Consider the following 14,973-nt stretch of genomic DNA (forward strand, 5'->3'; position numbering starts at 1 on the left):
TGAGAGAGAGAGCGAGAGAGAGAGAGTGAGAGAGAGAGCGAGAGAGAGAGAGAGAGAGAGTGAGAGAGAGAGCACGAGAGAGAGAGAGAGTGAGAGAGAGAGAGTGAGAGAGAGAGCGAGAGAGAGAGAGAGCGAGAGAGAGAGCGAGAGAGAGAGAGTGAGAGAGAGAGCGAGAGAGAGAGAGAGTGAGAGAGAGAGAGAGAGAGAGTGAGAGAGAGCGAGAGAGAGAGAGTGAGAGAGAGAGCGAGAGAGAGAGAGAGTGAGAGAGAGAGCGAGAGAGAGAGAGAGAGAGAGAGTGAGAGAGAGAGCGAGAGAGAGAGAGTGAGAGAGAGAGCGAGAGAGAGTGAGAGAGAGAGAGAGAGTGAGAGAGAGAGTGAGAGAGAGAGCGAGAGAGAGAGAGAGAGAGAGAGAGAGAGTGAGAGAGAGAGCGAGAGAGAGAGAGAGTGAGAGAGAGAGAGAGAGTGAGAGAGAGAGCGAGAGAGAGAGAGAGAGTGAGAGAGAGAGCGAGAGAGAGTGAGAGAGAGAGCGAGAGAGAGAGAGAGAGAGAGAGTGAGAGAGAGAGAGAGAGTGAGAGAGAGAGCGAGAGAGAGAGAGAGCGAGAGAGAGAGCACGAGAGAGAGAGAGAGAGTGAGAGAGATGTCATTCTGTAATCAATGTCAGGAATAACACTCTCCATGCCATGCTGTTACAGGAAAATAATCAACAGTGTAGTGTTGCGACGAAGCGAAGTCAACACCCTGGAGTCGATTATTTTCCTCCGGCAAGTGTTTCCTTCTTCTTACGCCACAGGAATTCTCCAAAGCTAACGTTTTCATTTATTAAAGAGCGACACTTGTCTGTTTCTTATGGAACAGGAAACACGTGTGAGCAGCCACCGTATAAACGATCGCTCCCTCACCAGCTGCTCTTCTCTCTCCCTCTCGGAGCTAATCAAACCTGTAACGCAACCTATAACTCCTCTGTCCTGAAGATGTCGGAAACCTTACAGCTCTGTACCTCTGACTGTTACGACGCACTGACGCTGGAGACTCCTTCCGTAAATGTTAATTAAACGTCCAGAGAGCATTGATATAAACCTGCAGTACTGTCAGAGCTGCCGTTATAGAAAATCAATCGACGCCTCCTTGATGAACCTTCGTGCAGCCAAGACTCGCTCGCCTCCTTCATACATTTAATCTTCGCGTAGTGTTTTAGAGTTTATAAACACACGTTCGTTCAGGAGGAATTAACCAGGTGTATGGGTCGCTTTTCTTCAATTTCAGTTCAATTCGATTTGAAATGTTTATTTATCTCACAGGAATCCGGTTGTAGATTCCGATCCCTAATGAAGCTTTGAGAGGAACCAGACTCAAAATGCATAGTCATGTCAGCTATCTTTATCTCATCAACTGGAGGCTACAGCCTGGAGATTGCTGAGGACGGTACATCTTGAAATACCATGGAAATGGTTTTGGACCTCAGTTCCACATGGACGTTCTCGCTGTGGTTGCTGGGACTACGGTTGCTGTGATGGCCTCGAGACTGCAATTACCACATGCAGTTTTACACTCAGGTCTCCTTTAGTGAACAGTGGACTAGTTCAACAAACAGACTTCATATTAAACCATAATGAACTTTCTTTTACTTTCACACTATCTGTTGTCACCCAGATGAGGACGGGTTCCCTTCTGAGTCCGGTTCCTCTCAAGGTTTCTTCCTCATATCATCTTATGGAGTTTTTCCTCACCACCGTCGCCACCGGCTCGCTCAATAGGGATAAATTCACACTCTTAAAATCTCTATCCTGTGTTTATATATTTCTGTAAAGCTGCTTTGAGAAAATGTCCGTTGTAAAAAGCGCTATACAAATAAAACTGAATTGAATCGGATAGTTGGATGTTGGAAGTTCGGCCGCTCTTGACCAGGCGAGCCTCTGACCGAAATGTTTTTGTTAGTTCTTTTTTGCATAGTACTGAGTTATTCGAGGTCAGCAATCCCCAGATGACTTGTTTCCAAGAGAAGAACCATGGGTTTATTTTTTTCCTCACATCGAGCTCATTCTCAAGTACATCATGATCTTCTTCTGGCCTTAAAAAAAAAGGATTATTCATGGGGTAACTTCCAAAAAAAATTGTTCTACTTCTTATACAACACAGAAAATGACTTCTTAGTAAGTGAACATATCTTGAATGTAGTCCAATATATCTGGAATTTTCTATTATGAGATTATAATAAACCAAATATAAGATTATTCATCCTATTTCTTGAAACTTGTAACTAATTTCAGGCTTGAAGTCGTCTTGTTCTATTGGCAGAAAACTTTGATAGGGTGACGCGATTATTTCTAGACAGAAGCAAAATGATCTTACAATAGAATAAGTGTTACGCTCTCGCCAGCAGATGGCACTGCAGCGTGGCTGTAGAGAGCGCGCGTGCACGAGACGGAACTGTTGCATATGGACACGTGCCTTTGTTTTGGTTTTGGTTCTTCTCCTGTTTAAGCATTGGTTGATGTTCGAGGGTGTGTCGTGATTTGGCCCAGCTGTCTGTGTTCTAGTTTGATTATGTTTGCTATTTAAAGTCCTTGTGTTATGTTGTACTCCGCGCAGTATTATTTGAACCACTGAATGGAATGGTGAATGCGTTACGCATGCTAAGCGGTCTTATTTTCATGTCCTGCTCTCGTTCCATGCCTCGACTTTAGTTCTATGTTTAACCTCGTTGATCTTGTCCAGTGTTGACCGCGTTTCCTGTGTTTGACTGCTGTTTGGAAATAAAGACGTTGATCTGCGCTTGCTTCTGCCTCGCCGCCTGTTTCATAACAATAAGTATATTTGAAGCTTGAAATGAGTAAAATATCTTAAATCTGGATATAAACGGGTTAACTGTAATGTTATAATAGGAAATGCTAGCTACATTTGTCTGTATTCAAGATATTTTCACTTGCTAAGTTGTGAAAATCTGTTGTAGGTATCTAAGGTTTCCACAGAAGAACAACTGAAGAACTTCAGTTTAAAAGTAATTTTTTTAAAGAACCCTAAAACAAAAAATTACTCTTTTTTTTTTTTTTACTTTAGACACCCTGAGTGTTTCCTATGAGAAGTAAACGCTAAGAACTCTTAATGATGCCGTGAACACTTAAAGAACCCTTGAGGAACCGTTATTTTCTAAGAGTGTATACAGTATAATAAGTTCTCCATATCTCCAAGACTGAGATTGCAAGACTGGTTCCTTTGAGGTGCGAAAGACTTCCTGGATGAGTTCCTGTTCCTCGTTCTTCTCTGTAGTGAGTAACGCGAATGTTTTTGACACATTTTTCCACACAACTTGGTTATGTGGAAATTCCTCTCGCACCTCACTGTACTCTAATCACATATCCTGTCTCATGTCTCACATCCTGTACACACACACACACACTTGCTCTGAGCTCTCACCACATCGTTCCCTCCTCATCTGCTCCTCATTCCAGCCTCAGACTGGAAATCCTGCACAAATTAACACAGCGTGGTGTAAAGGGGGTGTGTGTGTGTGTGTGTGTGTGTGTGTGTCCTTACCCCACAGGGTATTATGTATGTGCTGTGATCTCTGTGGAAACTTTCATGTCTTTCATCAGTGTTTAGCGGTTACGGCTCTGGGTTACTGATCAGAAGGTCGGGGGTTCGAGCCCCAGCACTGCCAAGCTGCCACTGTTGGGTCCTTGAGCAAGGCACTTAACCCTCTCTACTCCAGGGGGCGCTGTATCATGGCTGACCCTGTGCTCTGACCCCAACTTCCTTACATGCTGGGGTATGCAAAGAAAAGAATTTCACTCTGCTGTAATGTACGCGTGACCCGTAAAGACTCATTATCATATCTGCTGAATTCTGGACTGTGATTGGTCAGTTGGTTAATTTTCTATAACAGCAAATCGGACAGGTTTATATTAACACGCTCGTTCGAATATGTTATCGTTTCTATAATAACAGTAGGCTTTCGTAGTTTGAGAATGTAATAAATACAGCGCAGCAAACCGCATTCATTTGACTCGTCTTCAGTTTGAGCGAACGGAACCAGAGTCAAACGTACAAAGCATGTGCACAGGAACAAGACGAGTCAGACAGACAAGTGCAGACACAATGAACACAATAAATACCAAACTAATACAAAGACCACATTCTACACTACATGGAAGTCTCACAACAGTTCTGTGAGATCATCTGATGGACTAAATCAAGCCTGATTAACCTGCTCTTTATATTCAACAGAGTTACAAAGGGACAGGAAGTGAACACACACGGGTGTTTCGACACACATGTTACGGTAAGTAATGACTAACTGTAGGTGATAGAGCTAAAGCTTTGTTTGGTTTTTGTTTTGGTTGCTTAGCTTTTCTGCAACGCTTCCTTTTCTTTTTTGTGCAATAACTCTGCCCGTTACGAATAATAACCCGGAGTGCAGATCCCGGTGTTGAAGTGCGGCCGGATGACGTTGTTCTCGGCTCTTGTTCTGCTCTGAGCTTGGGCGGAGTCGGACAGAAGAGTCACACTTTATTCTCGGTGAGATCTCCATGAGAAAGCCGACTTGTTCCAGGTCTTAAAGTCGCACGAGCACACTTACAGTACGAGCGCACCGGACAGGTTCCAGCTGTTTGGGAGTCAGGAACCTCCATCTTCCCAGACACTGTTTTGATTAGAGAGGGATAAACTGATGCTCTGCCAGCGCAGCAGAAAAGCAGGTCAAATCTGCAGGAAAAAAAACGGAACACTGAACATGACAAGATTAAGAAATAAAATAAACCTCTCCTTAAACTCTTAACAGATCATCTTCGAGATTTATCCATCCTTATTTCAGGACTCAAGACAAGAAGTAATAAAGTGAGCTGCTGCTCACAGTGACATCAGAGATACTTCAACTACTAATTTAGGACATTTTTGGTGGCTACGAACTTCACTGCCCATGTACTTATCTGCGTACCTTTTGTGCATCTAGAATATTAAAAGCATTAACCCCCCCCACACACACACACACACACCCCTGCACTCAGTGTTACATCTTTGTCTTTCTTCTATGTATATGACCAAAGGTTTGTGGGCACATGACCATCACAGCCAGATGTGCTTGTTGAACATCCCATTCCAGATGTATTCACTCTTTGCTGTTATACTAAGCTCCAGTCTTCTGAGAAAGCTTTCCACTAGATTTGGGGGCAGGGCCTAATCCATGCATGTCTTATTCCACTCCCATCTTATTCCACACCCATCCTAATCCATACATGTCTTATTCCACAACCATTCAAATTCATGCCCATCTTATTCCACGCCCATCCTAATCCATGCATGTTTTATTCCACGCCGATCCTAATCCATGCCCATTTTATACCACACCCACCATAATACATGCCCATATTATTCCATACCCATGCCCATCCTAATACATGCCCATCTTATTCTGCACCCATCCTAATCCATGCCCATCTTATTCCGCACCCATCCTAATCCATGCCCATCCTAATCCATGCCCATTTTATTCCATGCCCATCCTAATCCATACCAATCCTATTCCACACACATCCTAATCCATGCCCATCTTATTCCGCACCCATCCTAATCCATGCCCATCCTAATCCACACCCATTTTATTCCACGCCCATCCTAATCCATGCTCATCTTATTCCACACCCATCCTAATCCATGCCCATCTTATTCCATGCCCATCCTAATAAATACCATCCTAATCCATGCCCATCCTATTCCACACCCATCCTAATCCATGCCCATCTTATTCCTTGCCCATCCTATTCCATGCCCATCTTATTCCACGCCCATCCTAATCCATGCATGTTTTATTCCACGCCCATCCTAATCCATGCCCATCTTATTCCACGCCCATCCTAATCCATGCCCATCTTATTCCATGCCCTTCCTAATCCATGCTCATCTTATTCCACACCCATCCTAATCCATGCCCATCTTATTCCACGCCCATCCTAATCCATGCTCATCTTATTCCATGCCCATCCTAATCCATGCCCATTTTATTCCACACCCATCCTAATCCATGCCCATCTTATTCCACGCCCATCCTAATCCATGCTCATCTTATTCCATGCCCATCCTAATCCATGCTCATCTTATTCCACGCCCATCCTAATCCATGCCCGTTTTATTCCATGCCCATCCTAATCCATGCTCATCTTATTCCACACCCATCCTAATCCATGCCCATCTTATTCCACGCCCATCCTAATCCATGCCCATCTTATTCCACACCCATCCTAATCCATGCCCATCTTATTCCACGCCCATCCTAATCCATGCTCATCTTATTCCACGCCCATCCTAATCCATGCTCATCTTATTCCACGCCCATCCTAATCCATGCCCATCTTATTCCATGCCCATCCTAATCCATGCTCATCTTATTCCACGCCCATCTTAATCCATGCTCATCTTATTCCACGCCCATCCTAATCCATGCCCATTTTATTCCACGCCCATCCTAATCCATGCCCATTTTATTCCACGCCCATCCTAATCCATGCTCATTTTATTCCACGCCCATCTTAATCCATGCTCATCTTATTCCACACCCATCCTAATCCATGCCCATCCTAATCCATACCAGTCCTAATCCATGCTCATCTTATTCCACGCCCATCCTAATCCATTCCCATTTTATTCAGTGTCAGTCACTGTTCCTGAACACACTCCGAACTCTATGAAGGCACATTTGATTACAGTGAAAAACAGACACCATGTCTAATTAACTCCGATTCATTACAAACATCTGCATGGTGAGGATCAGCTGGAAAACACACATACGAGGCTTGAGCACTGCTCTGTCCAGCACGGCTCACAAACCAGAGTGACATCATATTCACAACACAGCCATCTCCACCACGATAAATCCTGTGCATGAACCATAGACCATTGCAGCAGCATGCTGTGTGAGTTATTTGTTGCTTGTCTTGCCTTGGCCTGAGATCTCTCTTAGTCCTGCTCTGTCTTGCTGCAACACTTATCTCAGATCTGAAACTGACTCGGGTTCTTTAACATGACAACATGTTATGTTTCTATAACACCACCTCGTGTAGTGTTTCATTCCTCTTATACCAGGGCAATTTGCCAACGATTTCAATTTTTATTCATTGATGAACAACACTGCATAGTTTGTATCCATTTATGACTGAATTTAATGTTGGGGAATGTCTACTAGACATTCTACAAGTTATTACTTACATTATAGTCGTTATAAACAGTTGTTCCCTCACTTTCTCCTGAAGTTAATAGAACAACAGCTTTTCTAAATGGGAACCATTTGTAAACATTTACTTTAGCTGGACAAACCAAAGAACCCTAGCCGGAACTTTTTTCGAAGAGCATAACGGTAACATGATCTAGATTTGACTAAGCTAGCATCTTGCTTTTTTGGCATTCATACTAAAAAGCTTACACTAGGTAAAGTTAGGGTAAGTAGGCCTATATTGGTTACCTTAAACTCGGGGTCCTTAGGCCTTGGGGTAGAGCTTTGATTTGACTGTTGTTGCATACGGTAATATTAATCGCTATAAATCAACCATTTGTAAATACATAAGCACACTTTCATTTTGTCTACCATAGTTCTCTATAGGAAAACACTTGGCAAGTTTCAGCTGTGCAAATATATGTGCAAACATCTCTTACCGGAGCTGAAAGAATGAGTCTTATTGTCAAGATTTCATCTACAAGCACAAGCATGTGAGATCAGATCAGGAAACAAACTAGCATTCGACTCATTCATCTGCTCCGCTCTGCACAAAAGGAAACAGAAGGGAAACAATGAGAAAGAGACATGGAAGGCATCAGAGGATCAAATCTCCTCTCTTGACTTGTGTTATGCATTTCCATTATTGCACGCATGCACATCTGTCAGTGCTCACGGCCTGAAGGAATAGCTGAGATATCTAATCCCTCCACGCAGAGAAGAAATGATCTCCAACTCTCTTTAAGCAGACGCCAACAGGGAACCTCAATTATAAGCCAGGAGTGTGGATACACACCACAGACAGCAAGCAGGCACACGAGGAGATGGATCTTAGTGCCGTAGATAAACAGATAATGTGAGGTCTTGGTTCGGTCAACTACTACATCGCAAAAAAAAAAACAGCCTCTTCATTCTGAGAGCTCTTAATTAGAAAAGAAGCATTCACAGGGTTGGGGAATAAACACTGGGGTTAGGAACAGCGTTGCTGCAGTTTTAAGATGCAAAAATCTAACGGACGATTAACACAGAGCGGGCCTCATTTACGTATCACGCTGGATTTGAACAAAATTACCACCAGCACCAGCACAACAATAACAAATAATTTATGGTTAGTAGTGGACCATTTACACAGCAATGGAGGACAACGTGACCTGTACGGTGGGTGGACCAAATAAATGGGCCAATGAGTGTAAATACAAGATTTTAAAGACGAGCTGAGCGCAAACAACTGTTCGAGTCCAGACAGTGTGCAAAAATGAGCAGTTTAAGAGCTGGATAATGCATGAATGTAGCAATAATTGGCTAATGCAGACCTCCTGCTGATGTCTAATCCTGAGAACTGAGAGTGTTAATGTGGATGCCAGCAGGGGTGAAGAGGTTCTGGCAGGAAAGTCTGTAGTCAAATCCCAGACCCAAATACCAGAGAGAGAGTGAGCGAGAGAGAAAGAGTGAGCTAGGAAAGGTCTAGAGGACAACTAACACACTAACATCATGCTAAAACAAGCTGTGAAGGATCTAACAGGGATTTACTGTAGGGAAAAAGTGGGGAGTTAGTTTAAAAGGAAATGTAGAAGCCTTTGGAAAGCTTTACACACCCATCTCCATAGTATCTTTATTTGTTTAGTTTTTTTTTTATGTTGTATGATGCACCACAGCATCTTTTAAAGCTGTCGCATCAATTTGATCCAGTTACAGCGAGGCTGCCAAAAGCATGAGTGTATTAAACGTGCACTTTGGCTGTTCTGGTTCTCTCTCTATCCAAAGCACTGCAGGTCGATGTGAACAGGTTTATAAACTGATGGCACGAGTGTGATATGACCAATCGCGCATGTGCATGTGTTTCAGGAATGGCCACACAAGTCCACTTTCTTGTTCACTTTATAGTGTAAAATTTATATGAGGATTATTCACAGCGCAGAATGACCAAGCACTCAACATAAATAATGCTTGCAAGAAATCTGTATGAAAGTAGAGCATTAATTTCTGATAGATGATGAAATAATCTAGGCACCTGTCAAGGGGTGGGATATATTAGACAGCAAGTGAACAGTCAGTTCTCGAAGTTGACATGTTGGAAGCAGGAAAAATGGGCAAGTGTACGGTTCTGAGCAACTTTGACAAGAGGCAAATTGTGATGGCTAGATGACTGGGTCAGAGCATCTCCAAAACGGCAGGTGTTGTGGGGTGTTCCCGGTATGCAGTGGTTAGTACCTAACAAAAGTGGTCCAAGGAAGGACAACTGGTGAACCAGCGACAAGGTCATGGGCACCCAAGGCTCATTGATGAGCATCAGAGCATCACAGCTTGCTGTGTATGGAGCTGCGTAGCTGCAGATCGGTCAGAGTGCCCATGCTGACCCCCTGTACACCACCAAAAGCTCCTACAATGGGCACGTGAGCCTCAGAACTGGACCATGGAGCAATGGAAGAAGATGGCCTGGTCTGATGAATCACATTTTTTTTTACATCATGTGGATGTCTGGGTGTGTGTGCATCACTTACCTGGGGAAAAGATGGCACCAGGATGCACTATGGGAAGAAGGTGAGCTGGTGGATGCTCTGGGCAATGTTCTGCTGGGAAACCTTGGGTCCTGGCATTCAAGTGGATGTTACTTTGACACATACCATAGGTATTCCCTAATGGCAGTGGTCTCTTTCAGCAGGATAATGCACCCTGCCACAATGCAAAAATTCTTCAGCAATGGTTTGAGGAACAGGACAAAGAGTTCAAGGTGTTGACTTGGCCTCTAAATTCCTCAGATCTCAAGCTGATCGAACATCTGTCTTATGCCCGACGAGGACGATCCAAGTCCGATCCATGGAGGCCCCACCTTTCAACTTACAGGACTTAAAAGATCTGCTGGTAACATATTGGTACCATATACCACAGCATACGTTCAGAGGTCTTGTGGAGTCCATGCCTCGACGTGTCAGAGCTGTTTTGGCGGCACCTACACAATATTAGGTGTTTTTAATGTTATGGCTGATTGGTGTATATCTTATAACAAAAGTGAGAGAGTGTGTGTGTGAGAGAGAGAGAGAGAGAGAGAGAGAGAGTGTGTGTGTGTGTGTGTGTGTGTGTGTGTGTGTTTGTGTATGTGTGTGTGTATGTGTGTGTGTGCTGTAGGATTATCATTTTCTGCTGTTGATTGTTTGGTGTGAGCTTTGTGACAGGATAGAGTTATAATCCATTAAACCCCTTCCTTTAACAAAGAGCAGAGAGAACACTGGCCCTCATGATTCAAAAATTATTCATCTCCTTTCTTATATATTGGAGCTATTTTCTTTCTGAGGGTGGAGAAAAAAATCTGCTGGTTATGGGTGGTCCTGATTTTAGTGGGAATGTAGTGGTTCGGTGAACAGCTAATGTTTGGTTTGCGGAATTGTGAGCAATAAACAGCATTTAAGGAGGGGTTAAACCAAACATGTATAAACTAAATCAATTCATTTTAATTCCCTTTGTGGATCGAGCCTTTGTTATGGTTAAAAAAACGCTTGTGTACTTCAGTGAACCTCAGGTCTATGTCACAAGGAGTACCACCTGGAGCAGGCCCAAGGTATTGTCCAGAGGTGATCTTGTGGATTTACCATTTGCAAGATTAAGGGAAGAGGGCAGGCACAATACCAGTCCAGGGATTTGATGGACAGTTTTACATGGAATAGACCTTGCAATAGAAACTGGCTTTGGGAATGTGGAATGTCAATTTGCTAGAAGGGAAATTGTGAGATGTTAGTGTGAGACGGAAAGGCATGGACTACATATTTATGACCTTGTATTCACACATTGTACAGGCTCCAGTACCAAACTTTTCAGTCGGGGTGGTCTCTCTCTTTCTCCAGAGTTCCTAAAGGAGATAGACCTTGGGTTGGGGATGCTCGCCAGCCTTAAATTGAGGATGGTGTCTTTCTAAGTGGACAAGAGGGTTGCCTCCATGAGGTTTCAAGTCTCAGGAAGGAAAACCCTGTCTGCTGTTTGTGCATATGCACCAAATAGAATTTTGGAGACACTTTCATGAAAAAAAAGAAAAGAAAAGAAAAGTGGAGCAGGTGCTTAAGAGGGTATTCTAACACTATAGTGCTTCACTGTTTATGTTGGGAATGATGGAGATACTTGGAGTGGCATTATTGGTGGGACGGCCTTTTAGATCTGACCCTGTGTGATGCCAACCAGTTTTAACTATTAAACCCAGGAGAGCCTTCCGAGTTGCTTGGGAACATAGTACAGAAGCCTCAATGGAGAAAAATAATGTAACTCCCATCTTCAAAAGTGAGGTCCGGGACAGTAAGTCTGAATTTACCATGTTCAAGTCCTCAATTGTAGAGGCAACTACATGAAACTGTGGTTGGAAGGTAGTCGGTGCCTGTCATGGTGGTAACCAAAAAGGGGACACCTTTAATTTGATAAAGGAGAACTTCAGAATAATTCTCAAGGTGGGCTCTCCTGATTCAATTGAGATGTATAGGAGGGCCAGAATGGCTCCAGTAAATGCAGTTGCCAAAGCACAATAGACTCCATCTGATAGTCGAACTTAGGATTCAGGAGGAGCAATGTAGATTCTACCCAAGCCATAGAACTGTGGACTAGCTTTTTACTCTTGTATGTGGTCACAGAAGTACGTTAATCCTGTCTACATGTGTTTTGTGGATTTAGAGAAGCCATGTGATCAAGTACCTCAACATTTGTTGTTGGAGCTATTGAAAGACACTTCTAGGTCCTTCAATAGCTGGGTCACCACTTCATGATCATGGTCAATTCTGGGTCACCACTTCCTGCAAGCTGGTCTCTGTATGAGTGCAGTGAGAGTTGTGTTTGCATTCTTGGTGTTAAACTGCATAATATAGGTGTCAGACTCTGTCAAGGTTGTGTCTTGTCTGCACCCTTATTTGTGACTTTATTGAATACCGATATCAAAATGCAGACAAGGTTATTGAGGTGCCCAGTATGGGGCTAAAGGTAACATCCCTGTTATTTGCAGACGATGTAGTTCTCTTGGTACCATCTGAAGTGGACCTCTGACACACACTTAAATTGTTCAACTCTTTCAATTTTTTACCCTGATCAACATAAATTTTTTACTTATCTTTACTCGGGCTTTAATGAGGTGTTCTTGCTTGAATGGGTAACTATTGAAAGTATTTGATTACTGTCTCTCTCTCACCCATCCCTCTCTGGTTTAGTCATCTCTCTCTGTGTAATCTGAGTTAATCTGGAATCCATTCATCTGTTGTTTGAACTCCTTAAGCACAGACTGTCTATCACATCTGCTCCCCGCACCCTACTAAAGCGCCGTTATTTATACATAATCCTCTATTCCCTCTTATTCTCTCGTTTTCTCTTTCACTTCAATTTTGTTCCTTTTGTAACATACTCAGGTTTTATCTATAGTGTACTTTTTCTTCTTCCTTTCACATACACTGTTGTACCTCGAGGTACGAATGATGTATGTGTAATGCTTCTCGAAAAGGTATGAACCCCTAACTAAAGGTTCAAAAGATGTATCCTCTCCAGTGACAAGCATCTTTAAACAATTCAAGGAAATATTCAGTGGTTTTCAACTTACTATCCACTGAGTCTGTACACACTTAGAAAATGTAAAACCTTTCAAAGTCATTGAATTCCTCTGGAGAATCCTTAAAGGTTCTATTCAAAACCCTATCAGAAAGGGTTCCTGTCAGAAAGGACACTCAATTATCAAATGAACCCTTAAAGAATCAAGAGAGTTTATTTGTTAAATGCCTGACAGGTTCTAGGTATTTAAGAATAAAAATAATTTGGAGTTTGTAACACACTTACCCAGTTACTACATACTACATTTGAAAAAGGGGTTCTTCAAGGGTTAGGGTTAAGATGTAGTTACAGATGGAGGGGATATAGAATAGAATGAAAAACACTAGTATTTCTTTCAGTTCATATATAAAAAATATATAAGAAATTGCACGTTATCTTTTTTGTTTGTTTAGTCCTGGTCCAATTCCCACCCACCAGCCATCTCTCAGGGTTTCGAACTTGCGATCTCCAGAATACTTTTGAACACTTTTCAACAAGCAAGGAACAAAACAATTATTCCTCTTAGACCACAGCAACTTGCCAATGATCCATCCATCCATCCATCCATCTCTGTACCGCTTATCCTTACTAGGTCGTGGGGAACCTGGAGCCTATACCAGGGGGCATGGCGGGGCACAAGGTGGGGTACACCCTCGAGTACATCGCAGGGCACAATCACACACTACGGACACTTTGGACCTGCCAATGCATGTCTTTGGACTGGGGAAGGAAACCGGAGTACCCAGAGGAAACCCCCAAAGCACGGGGAGAACATGCAATCTCTGCACACACAGGGCAGCGACGGGAATCAAACTCTCAACCCTTGAGGTGTGAGGCAAACATGCTAACCACTACGCCACCATGCCCCCTCTTACTTTTACTTACTTACTTACTTTTTATCCATTTATAGTTACATTTAATGTTATGGAAAAATCTTGAGACAAGTTTCTGTTCTCGCTTACATGACAGCAACTATAAACAGTTGTTCCCTCACCAGTCTCTCTTTTTCTCTCTCTTGAAGTTAATAAGACTAAAAGAATGCATTTACCCCTGAATGTTACAAAGCTCTGACACTGGAGACTACTTCCATAGATGTAAACAAACATCCCTCACAGAAAACTTCACCATATTCATGAAAATATGTCTCTTTTTAAATCTTTTTATGAACTGTAGATAATCTGGACTCCACAATACAGGTGTTCCGAGCACAGAGCAGAACGAGTGCATTCACATAAACCTGTGATTTTCAGCTGCTTCTATTAGATCTGCTGTTATCGAAAATTAATCAACACCTTCGGACCGATCAGATTTACAGTGTTGCGGTATTAAGAGGGGTAATTTCTGGACTTTTCCAGCACTTAAATTGTATAGAACCTAAAAAATTAAGTACTTTAAGCATCTTGTTTAATCTGTAACTCCCACATCCGACTTGTCTACAACATCACATACTTACTCAGTGATGTGTGTGTGTGTGTGTGTGTTGTGGGGGTTTGAATAGCTGCTCTTTGAGTCACACTTCTAACAGCACTCTAATCTGGGCTCTCTAAGTTATCTGTCCTCAGTTAAACAACGCTCAAAGAACCGGCTGCTAACTCACCTAGGCTTCGGCCTTCTCGAGAGCACAAGGATCTCAGGTGCGTAATAAAGACGGACACACAAAGCTCACCGGTCCTTACACTACACACTCCTCCTGTCCGAGCTGAGTCCTGCCAGGAGATGCATTATAACGATGACGGCACGCAGCCGAAACTTCCAAAATAATCGTTCGAGTTTTGGATACCGTGAGTAAAGGCTGAATCAGAGCACACAGAAGGAGGAAAGTGAGGAATGAGAAAGATTAGGCAACGGGTTCGAAAGTTCAGGAGCGCAGTTTTAGTCTTACCTGTGTTCTGTTGCTGTTTCTCGCCCATAGAGACCGAACCATCAGGAGAGACACACTGAGGAAAGATGAGAGTGAGAGAGAGAGACAGCGAGAGAGAGGACGGAGTCACATTCTTTGCGTCATCTGGGGAAATACACAGATTAATAAAGGCAGCTTGATTCTCTGCCTCGCTCACTAAATCTCTCTCTCTCTCTCTCTCTCTCTCTCTCTCTCTCTCTCTCTCTCTCTTCATCACATCTCTACCTCAATCAGAAGCTTTATTTTTTGTCCTGTTGGTTTTTACAATGCTTTTCATCAAGGTTTAGTAACCTCAGTAAAAAATCTAAATGTCAGCATGCAATAAG

Source organism: Ictalurus furcatus, chromosome 2 (genome assembly GCF_023375685.1).
Source record: "Ictalurus furcatus strain D&B chromosome 2, Billie_1.0, whole genome shotgun sequence".
Lineage (NCBI taxonomy): Eukaryota > Metazoa > Chordata > Actinopteri > Siluriformes > Ictaluridae > Ictalurus > Ictalurus furcatus.